Here is a 10,748-nt window from a genome sequence, read left to right as displayed (position 1 = left end):
CGCTGTTGGGCCACCTTTGCGCCGAAAAAGTCACGGCAGGCTGGTCAATTAATCCTGCCCGTCATCTCACCAATGCCCTGCATAGCTGAAGCATCAAATCCTTACTTGTATGTTGAATTCCTCTTGTAATAAAGGATAGCATTCCATTAGCCATCTTAATTACTTGCTGTACCTGCATACTAACTTTTTATGACTCATGCACTAGAATCCTTAGATCCTCTTCACCTCGGAATTCTGCAGTTGTTCTCCATTTAATACTTACCATTTTTATTCTTTCTGTTTATGTCCTCTTCACAACTTATTTTCCTACCGATCTTTGTGCCATTTGAAAATTTAGCCTTTGCTCCCCTCATTGAGGTCATTGACATCAGCTGTAAAACATTGAGGCCCCAGCAAAGACCTTTACAGGACTTCACTCGTTACATCCTGCCAATCACAAAAAGACCCATTTATGCGTACTCTTTTGCCAACCAGCCAATCTTCTATCCAAACTAATATGTTACCCCCTACACCATGAACTTTTATTTTCTCCAATAAACTTTGATGTGGCACCTTATCAAATGCCTTCTGGAAATGCAAGCACAGTACTTCTACAGGTTCCCTTTTATTCATGGTGCATGTTACTCCTTCAAAGAACTCCAGCAAATGAGTTAAACATGATTTACCTTTCACAAAATCGTACTGACTCTTCCCAATTACCTTGACTTTTTCAAAATGCCCAGTTATAACCTCTTTAATGATCGATTCTAACACCTTCTCCAAGGCAGACGTCAAGATAACTGGCCCATAGTTTCTTCTTCAATAGAGGGTTTATATTTGTTACTTTCTATTCTGATGGAAATTCAACAATGCTGATGTTGGTGAATTAATCATTTTATATTTTTGGTAGCTAGAACCAGCATTCTTGGATCAGGTTCAGAGAACCCTCTAATTTGCCTCCACATTTCCTTAATCCCATCGTCAGAAGGAGATTCATGTTATTCTCATGCAGAATTTTTCCATTTCTCAAATTTATCCTCTCTGAATGAAAATACCAGTTTATTGCTAATCACGGTCAAATTAAAATACTTCTGAGGTGTAGTGTAAGGAAATAGAATGAGACTTATGATTTTCCTCTACAGTGGCAAAAGGAAGATTAGCATTTCAAAATGTGCAGGTGAGGAAGCTGCTACTATTAATGATCAGCTTTGGGAATCCATAGATTTGTGGAATAGAGGATGTGTTGAGGGGGGTAAAAAGGAGATTTATAGGGCTATAGTCAATGGAAGGGCTATAGTCAATGGAAGGCTCCTTGCAACTTTCCCATTCAGGTGAAAAAAGCTTACGTTCTGTACAAATATCATCTAAACTGAAGATTTAATTTGCTCCATTTGGTGCAAATGAACTGCTTCAGGTTAGTCATGTCCTTTTGGATTGTGTTACACAAAGAGGAGGATGCTCTATTTGGTACCATAATCACTGAAGAATTATGGTACCAAATGATTGATGGGAGGATATTTGCAGCATTAGTCACACCACATAATATATTTATTTCCTTGTCTCAGTTTTGTTGTACATTTCAACAAATTGAATTATTTTTTAAAAAATCAATAATGATAGTGCAGTAAAGTGCTACTGACATCATTACTTACTTACTCACTCCAAAATGCTGTCTGTCCTATTTCAGATCCAGAGTCTTAAACATACTGCAGGGTATTTAAAGGACTGTTTTAGACAACACTATGTGAATGGCTCACATTACTCAGTGTAAGGGCCAAAAGGATTTCTTTCTACTTTACCAGACTTTCACATACATCAAATATCAAATTCATATCATTCAGCAGCAAAGATGGGACAGCCCCCAAAATGATTATTTTACAGTTTATTAAAATATATTTTATGTATTCTGTTTTTTATGCATTGCAACATGACTGGAAGAGTAGGCTGTAGAATTAAAAATACGTATACACCTGGGAGTGCATTTAGTCTTGTGAACACTGTTCTTATCCTTTGCTAAATATTAGTATTGCCCAGTTGGTAACAGTGCTACTTATAGAGTAATAGTGTAATAGATGTTTACAGCATGGAAACAGGCCCTTCGGCCCAGCTTGTCCATGCCGCCCAGTTTCTATCACTAAGCTAGTCCCACATGCCCACATTTGGCCCATATCCCTCTATACCCACCCTGTCCATGTAACTGTCTAACTGTTTTTAAAGGAAAAAATTGTACCTGCCTCTACAACTTGCATCAGTTGATTGTGTATTCAAATCCCACCAAGGACATAAGCACAAAAACTGGTTGGACACTCAGTGCAGGTGCTGGATGGACAGCTTTTGAATGAGGTACTAAATTAAGAACCCACTGTCCTGCTCAGATAGATGTAAAGGATCTCAATTAATTTTACAAAGAAGAGGAGCGATTTCCCCTCATGCCCTGCCAATATTCCTTCTCTCAACCAACATCACAAAGAACTAGTTATCTGGCCATTTGGTCATTTTCTGTTTATGGGGCCTTAAAGTCTACAAATTGACTGTTGCATCTGCACCTGCAACAATGACCATATTTCAAAAGCATTTCTTTAGTTTGACAAGACTGTGCAAAGTTATGAGACGTGTTTCTCCTGGCATACATTTTCCATGACGCTTCACATCTATTGAGCCCACACCTTCATTAGAAAGTGAAAAATGGAGACTTATGGTGGCGACCTTGCAGTGAATGGTTGCACTTAAGGTGGTTCCTGCTTGGGGATTCGTTTGTTAGCTAGTTTTGCCTGATTAATGTTGTTTAGAGAGAAAAGTGGTGTAAGTTGAAAACTTTGCTTCCCCCTCTGGCATGTGATGTCTGCAGGTTAAAATACAAAGAACAAATGGAATAAAGGGTCCTTGTCTGACTTGGAAGATGAATGTGGTTCTCTTACGGGAGACACATCTGAGAATTTGTGACCACAGAAGACTGTGGAAAGGATGGGTGGGCAAGTGTTCCACTCGAGTTTTGATGCGAGGATGAGGTGAACCGCCGTGCTGATGGATAGGAGGGTGACCTTTTCAGTGGCTAATATTTTGGTGGACTCAGGGGGCAGATACATGATGTTGAGTGGGGTTTTGGTGGGGACTCTGCTGGTCTTAGTGAATGTATATGCGCCCAACTGGGATGACACGGATTCCATTATGAAGGTGCTGGTAGCCATCCCTGAGCCTGACTCGCATCAATTGAGTATTGGGGAGACTTTAAATGTGTGATGGATCCTAGGCTGGACATGTCAAGTCACAAATCGTTTACAGCATCGGGGGTGGCGAAGGAGCTGCTAGTATTCATGGAACAGATGGGGAGAAGCTGTAGACCGATGCAGATTTAGATACCCGAGGGAGAATATGCATTGTGTCTACTCTGGTATTGATTTCTTTGATGTGGCAAAGTTGCTACTCCCTAGAGTTGTGGGGGTGGGGTATTCGGTGATGGTAATATCAGATCATGCCCCACACTATCTGGATATGTGGTTGGAGACGGTCAGCACTCAGCGACCTCTGTGGCTGCTGGAGACAGAATTGCTCGCAGGCAAATGGCTTTGTGACAGGATAGCTTCCGCTATTGGAAATTATGGGATTTTATTAAGAATGAAAAGTACATTTTCCAAGTATAGAGAGAAAGTCAACCGTTCTTTGGCCCATCAGCTGAGGCTGCAGATGGCCTTCAGTAAAGTGTTTGATAACGTTCCCCACGGTAGGCTACTGCAGAAAATACGGAGGCAAGTTGAACCTGGCCAGTATGGTAGAGAGGGTGTAAATGGACTTGAAGACATGGGATGTCTTCCTGTTGTCAGAAGGGTTCAGATGGTTAAGCTGAACATCCTTCCAAGGTTCTTGTTTGTGTTTCAATGTCTCCCAGTCTTTCTTCCGAACTCATTTTTTAGCAGGGTGAACAAGTTAATTTGGACTTTTGTTTGGGTGGTTCAGAGCCCTCTTAGATCTAAAGGGCTTTCTTGCAGAGGGACGAGCAATCAGGGGATTGACATTACCCAATTTGTTGTATTATTACTGGGCGGCAAACATTGAGAAAGTGCGGGGGTGGATTAAGGATCTGGGGTCAGTTTGGGGCAGATGGAGGAGGTTTCTTGCACAGGTTCGGGTTTCAGGGCACTAGTTACTGCTCCTCTTCCATTTCTTCAGCTAAGTTCCCTTCAAGTCCAGTGGTAATAGCCTCTCTGAGAATATAGAATCAATTCAGACAGCATTTTAAATTAGGTTCTATTTTGCTACTGGTGCTGATCTGTGAGAACCATAAGTTTATGACGGCTGGGATGGATTTGTTGTTTAAGATCTAGGAGAGGGAGGGATGCTGAGAGGTTTAGAGATTTCTTCCTGAAGGGTAGGTTTGCGGTGCTGGAGGAGTTGGTGGAGAGGCTCCAACTCCCGGGAGGGAATGCTTTTAGTTATTTGCAGGTATGGAACTTTATGCGAAAGGAACTCTCTTTGTTTCCTTGGTTGCCGGCACCTTCACTTATGGAAGCGTGCTGTCTCTTGCTGAGCTTGGGGCAGGGGGATATCAGATATATATGGGCAGATTATGGAGATGGAGAAGGCTTTGCTGGAGGAAGTAAAGGGGAAATGGGAGGAAGAGTTGGGCTTGGCTTTGGAGGGGAGGCTCTGCACAGGGTCAATTCTACCTCCTCATGCGCAAGGCTGAGTTTAATTCACTTTAAAGTGATGCATAGGGCGCACTTGACCAGGGCATAAAGGAGTGAGTTCTTTCCAGGTGTGAGAGTTGTTCGAGGGGGCATTGAACCACTCGCATATGTATTGTTCTTGCCCCAAGTTGGTTAAGTTCTGGATTTCCTTCTTCGAAATGATGTTGGAATTTTTTTTTTTTAAATTTAGAATATCCAATTATTTTTTTCCAATTAAGGGGCAATTTAACGTGGCCAATCCACCTAACCTGCACATCTTTGGGTTGTGGGGGTGAAACCCACGCAGGCACGGGGAGAATGTGCAAACTCCTCACAGACAGTGACCCAGGGCCGGGATTCGAACGGTCCTCAGCGCCGTAGGCAGCAATGCTAACTGCTGTGCCACCGTGCTGCCCAATGTTGGAAATTTTGGGAGTTAGAGTGGAGCTGTGCCCAATAATGACAATCTTTGGAGTGATGCACTTACTTGGGACTGCAGGAGGGGACGAAGGCTGATGTCTTGGCCTTTGCCTTATTAACAGCCTGGAGGTGAGTCTTGCTCAGATGGAGGGCATCAGCGCCCTGTGAGGCTTCAGCATGGTTGGGGGATTTGTCGGAACTCCTGAATTTGGAAAAGATAAAGTTAGCTATAAGGGGATCAGAGGAGAGGCTTTACTTTACGTGGCTGTCGTTCATTACCTTCTTTAAGGAACTTGTTGTCGTCAGCAATTGGGGGATGGTGGTTAGGAGGGGGTGGTGCAGCGGGGCTGAGAGGGGAGGGTCCTGGATAGCTACACGATAGATGGGGCTAGATTGTGGGGATACTTTTATGAAAATTGTATAAAGTTGTTTGATTAATTTATATGTTATAAATGTTGTTGAATGTATTACTGCGACCATTCACCATTGTATTACATTACATTGTATTATGTTGAAGCCCTTGTGGTCTCCGTCTATTGCTCCACCCCCTTGGGGGAGGTATATAGATCTGTAACCTGTAGGCGGCACTCAGTACAGAACAGTCGCAGGCAGGCACAGATATGGCGGATTAAAACCACTGTTCACTTCAACTCTCCATCTTGTGTGAATTGATGGTCACATCAAATTGAAAATGTTTTGAATAAAAATATTTTTTAAAAGAAAGTGAAGAACGAGAGAATAAATGGAGAAAGTGTTTGATGGCTGAATTGGCATTCTGAGAGGGATCTGGAGAGGATACCCTCCCTCTGGGAAAGTATAGAGCTTGTGGTAACTAACGTCAACCACATATCTGCCTATATGAGCATCAATATAGCCATCTGTCACTTTTCTACTATCATCTTCAGGAATAGCATTCCTCTCGTTAGAAAGTAAGCTTTTCAGTTAAGGTTAATTGAAAACTGTACCCAGTAAAAATGTACTTGTTACGTACAGGGACGACATGAAATGTATTAAAAGGACTAATTTCAGTTGTAATACAGGAAAAAAAATATTCTCTGCAATTATATATTTTTCTGCCCTTGAAGGGCCACAACAATAGTCGTTGTTGCGACTTAGTAATACTTAAATAAAGAATGATAAAATAGAACGACAAATACTCAAGTCTTTTCACTTGGTTTGTTTATTTTCCCAGTACATTTCCACAGTTTATTTTAAATCAGTTGTTTAAGTACAGCAGAACAGTAAGATTGTATGCCTCTTTCATTACGGTCCTGAGGGAGGCACATAGTAATAGAGGCACAACATCACTGTAATTATGCGATCTGACTGGAATCAAAAATCCAACGATAATGCAGAAATCATACTATGTCACTATTGCTATTTGATTTAAGTCAGTTATAAAAATCAATGGCACACTTCTACTAGACTATGGTACAACCTTAACCAACCATAAACAGATGTAAATATCTATGTGTCCATCAACACATTTCCAGTGCAAGTCATTTAGGTATTACGTTGAAGGAGAAATCCCAAATTTGATATTTCCAACTTCCAATGCCCCACCATTAACCATTTTACCGAAAGTCATCTCATAATAAAAATCTTAATTAGTGTCACAAGTAGGTTTACATTAACACTGCAATGAGGTTACTGTGAAAGCCTCCTAATCACCACATTCCGACACCTGTTCAGGTACACAGAGGGAGAATTCAGAATGTCCAATTTACCTAACAAGCACGTTTTTCGGGACTTGTGGGAAGAAACCAGAGCACTCGGAGAAAACCCACGCAGACATGGGGAGAACGTGCAGACTCCGCACAGTGACCCAAGCCGGGAATCAAACCTGGGTTCCTGGTGCTGTGAAGCAACAGTGCTAACCACTGTGCTACCTTGCTGCCCTATCTCGGCCCTAAGCTTGGGATTTCCCTCCCTAAACCTCACTAACTCTCCACCATGGTTTCCTCCGATAAGGTGCATCATACTACCTACCTCTTTGACTAAGCAGGTTGGAGTCATAACTAAAGAAAGGAAGATGGTTGTGGTTGAAGGTCAAACAATTGGAGTTCCTCCAGGTAGTATCCTAGGCCTAACCATCTCAGCTGCTTTGTCAATGAACTTCTTTCCATCATAAGGTCAGAAGTGGGGATGTTCACTGATGATTGCACAATGTTCAGCACCATTTGCAACTCCTCAGAATCTGAAGCAGCCTATGTCCAAATGCAGCAAGACCTAGACAATATCCAGGCTTGGGCTGACAAGTGGCAAATAACATTTGTGCCATACAAATGTCAGGCAATGACCATCTCCAATAAGAGAGAATCTGACCAGCTACCCTTGACGTTCAATGGCATTACCATCGCTGAATCCCCACTATCAAAATCCTGGAGGGAGGGGGGGGTGGAATATTCTCCATTTGCCTGGATGAGTGCAGCTTCAGCAACACACAAGAAGCTCGACACTATCCAGGACAAAGCAGCCAACTTGATTGGCACCCAATCCACTACCTTCAATAGTCACTCCCTCCATCACCACATCACATTAGCAGCAGTGTGTACCATCTACATGAGAAATTCACCAAGGTTCCTTCAACAATAACTTCCAAACCCGCAACCTTTATCACCAAGAAGGGCATGGGCAGCAGATGACAACCACCTGCTGTTATGTTTCTTGAAAGAATGCTCGAAGTCGTTTAGAAGTTGAAGGATGGTTTATTGTGCTCCACAATAAATTACTTTGTTGGCTTTTACTTACAGAATTGCACTTGTGAATATACTTCTTTTCTATGCTCTGCAACTAGGCCCAAAAGACTTGCAGGCCTGAGCTCAACTTCCGCGTCTTGCCTCCTTGACTCTCCAGTCCAAGTGGGCGAGGGCGGTCCTTCGGCGACCTTCTTATATGTTCCCGCGCTGCCCCCTGGTGGTGCTTCCATTTCCCATCAGCCCCTTCTGTACACACTCAGGCGAGGATCACTACATCCCCCTTTTTCACTGTTATTTTTATTTATTTATTTTTTTTTTTTTTTGTAGTTGCAGAGCTGTAACTAAACACAAATTTAAACAGTTAGGTTTATATACAAAAGACAAAGCAGGGCAATGTAATTGTCAGTCCATGTTCATAGGTTCAGACGGTTGGGTGCACGTCTGAGTAAAAGTCCAATTTTTCTGTCATCGGTGGCTGCATGTAAGTCCTGAGCTGACAAGTATATCTCAAACTGTTGTTTAAACATTTTCCAGTTGTAATTTAAATTACCTGTAGTTCTCATTGTCCCTGGAAGTAGCGTGTGATCCATTGTTTCAGAAGGTTGTCTGGAGTCGAGAGGCTGCGAAGTCTTCCACAGTCGGGCGGCCTGCCTGTTGCTTTTGCTGGTTGTGTTGGTTCCTTCTGTTCAAAGAAGCCACTCGTGTACCATGTTTTGTTTCTTAAAAGAATGCTCGAAGTCGTTTAGAAGTTGAAGGATGGTTTATTGTGCTCCACAATAAATTACTTTGTTGGCTTTTACTTACAGAATTGCACTTGTGAATATACTGCTTTTCTATGCTCTGCAACTAGGCCCAAAAGACTTGCAGCCCTGAGCTCAACTTTCGCGTCTTGCCTCCTTGACTCTCCAGTCCAAGTGGGCGAGGTCGGGCCTTCGGCGTCCTTCTTATATGTCCCCGCGCTGCCCCCTGGTGGTGCTTCCATTTCCCATCAGCCCCTTCTGTACACACTCAGGCGAGGATCACTACACCTGCAAGTTGCAGGAGAGAATGGAATGTATACAGCTCTCTTTGGATACGGAGCCTTAGCAACGTTTCTTATACAACAGTTGATGACAAACTGAAGATGCTTCAAATGTCTGTCCGGCAAAAATATTTATGGTCACAATCACCATCACAGGCACTATTAATGTTGTCCTTGCGCTGCTCGAACACTGTAGTTCTGCCTGCAACAGGTTGCAGATTATATTTAGGACCTGCACAATGAAGTGGAGATGTCACACTGTCTGTTGCTAAGATTGTGGTAAGTGAATTGGTCCCTGAAAATCATGGGGGGGGGGGGGGGGGGGGGGGAGGTATGGCTTCCTGCGAGAGCCCTTCTACCCCTTCTCCAGCTCCCTCCAGGAGCAGTTTCTCCTCCTATTTAATAACTAAAAAGAAAATGCAGGCAATACTGAGCTTAGCAGATCAGATGGCAACTGTGTAGAGAAAAGAAGAGTTAACATTTCCAGTCAATGACCTTCTAACTCTCCCTCAGCTTTCAGTTGAACCAGTGGCTGGGCTAGTTCCTCTAGCTCAGATGCATGAGAGCTGCCCATTGTGCCACTCCAGCTCGCTGCCCATTCAATAATAATAATAATTGTTATTGTCACAAGTAGGCTTACATTAACACTGCTATGGAGTTACTGTGAAAAGCCCCTAGTCGCCACATTCTGGCGCCTTCTTGGGTACATGGAAAGAGAATTCAGAATGTCCAAATTACCTAACAGCACATCTGTCGGAACATGTGTGTGGAAACCGGAGCACCCTGACGAAATCCACGCAGACACGAGGAGAACGTGCAGACTCCGCACAGTGACCCAAGCTGGCAATTGAGCCTGGGACCCTCGCGCTGTGCAGCAACAGTGCTAACCACTGTGCTGCCTTGCAAACTTTGTTTCTTGTTCCACATGTGCCATCAATTTAAATTTGCACCCCAGACTTCTAAACATTCCATCTAAGCTGCTGTCACTCCATAGAATTGCACTCAATTATAATGCAGTGTTTTAGCAGAACTCTGCACCTCCCAAACCCCAATCTGCTTTCACAAAGGAGAAAACAGTTCGAACCAGGAATCCCATTTCCCAGTTTTTACTGGTGTTCCATTTTAAGGTATACAAGACCAATTTGGACCAGTATTCTTACTTCCTCATTTTTACTATTTTCATTTCCTTCTTGGTTGTATCAGAATTAACGTCCACCTTGAAATATAATTTGTGGATCAGTTGGTAGCACTTTTTCCTCTGATTAACAAGGTTCTGGGATCCAACAGGCTTGAAGATAAAAATCAAGGCTGATACTTCAGTGCCATATTGAGGGAGCCCTGCACTATTGGAGGTGAGAGGCTTTGTCCGGAAGATCTGTGGGGTTTTATGTGGGAAAATCCGGCGAGGCCCCAGCACCGATCCTCCGACCGGTGAGGGGCTAGCAGCCGTGCCACGTAAAATATACAGCCTTCCCGATATAATCGGCCGGAGAATTGCCAGGTCCATGGCCGCGCATGCACACGGCAATGACTTGCAGCGGTCGCGTCGTACAACATGGCGCCGGCCATGCGCGGACCCAACCTTCCAAATACGGCCCCCCTGGACAGTCCTCCCAGCCCTCACCGAAGCCCCTCCAGCCAGCGGCACAGCTCCCGCCCGACTGCTGAGACCACACTGTGGGGTCGGGAACGCGGCCCATCGGGGGCGGAGCATTAGGGGAGGGCCTTCAGGTAACGTCCTGAGACAGTCCCAACGGTGTGCGGTGTACTCCTTGATGATGCCGATTTGGAGGGGGCGGAGTATCTGAAAACAAGCGCCGCCCCCAATCAGTCATCAAAAGTGATTCTCCGCTTGATTGCTGATTACAAAATTTCCGTCGGCAAGCAAAGAATCCTGCCCGTGGTCCTTCAGATAAGGGACTGGATTCTCTGATTTTGAGGCTATGTCCCCACGCCAGCTTGGGA

The sequence above is a fragment of the Scyliorhinus canicula genome, chromosome 4 (genome assembly GCF_902713615.1).
Source record: "Scyliorhinus canicula chromosome 4, sScyCan1.1, whole genome shotgun sequence".
NCBI lineage: Eukaryota > Metazoa > Chordata > Chondrichthyes > Carcharhiniformes > Scyliorhinidae > Scyliorhinus > Scyliorhinus canicula.
The sequence above is the reverse complement of the archived record's forward strand: the minus strand, read 5'-3'. Positions refer to the sequence as shown.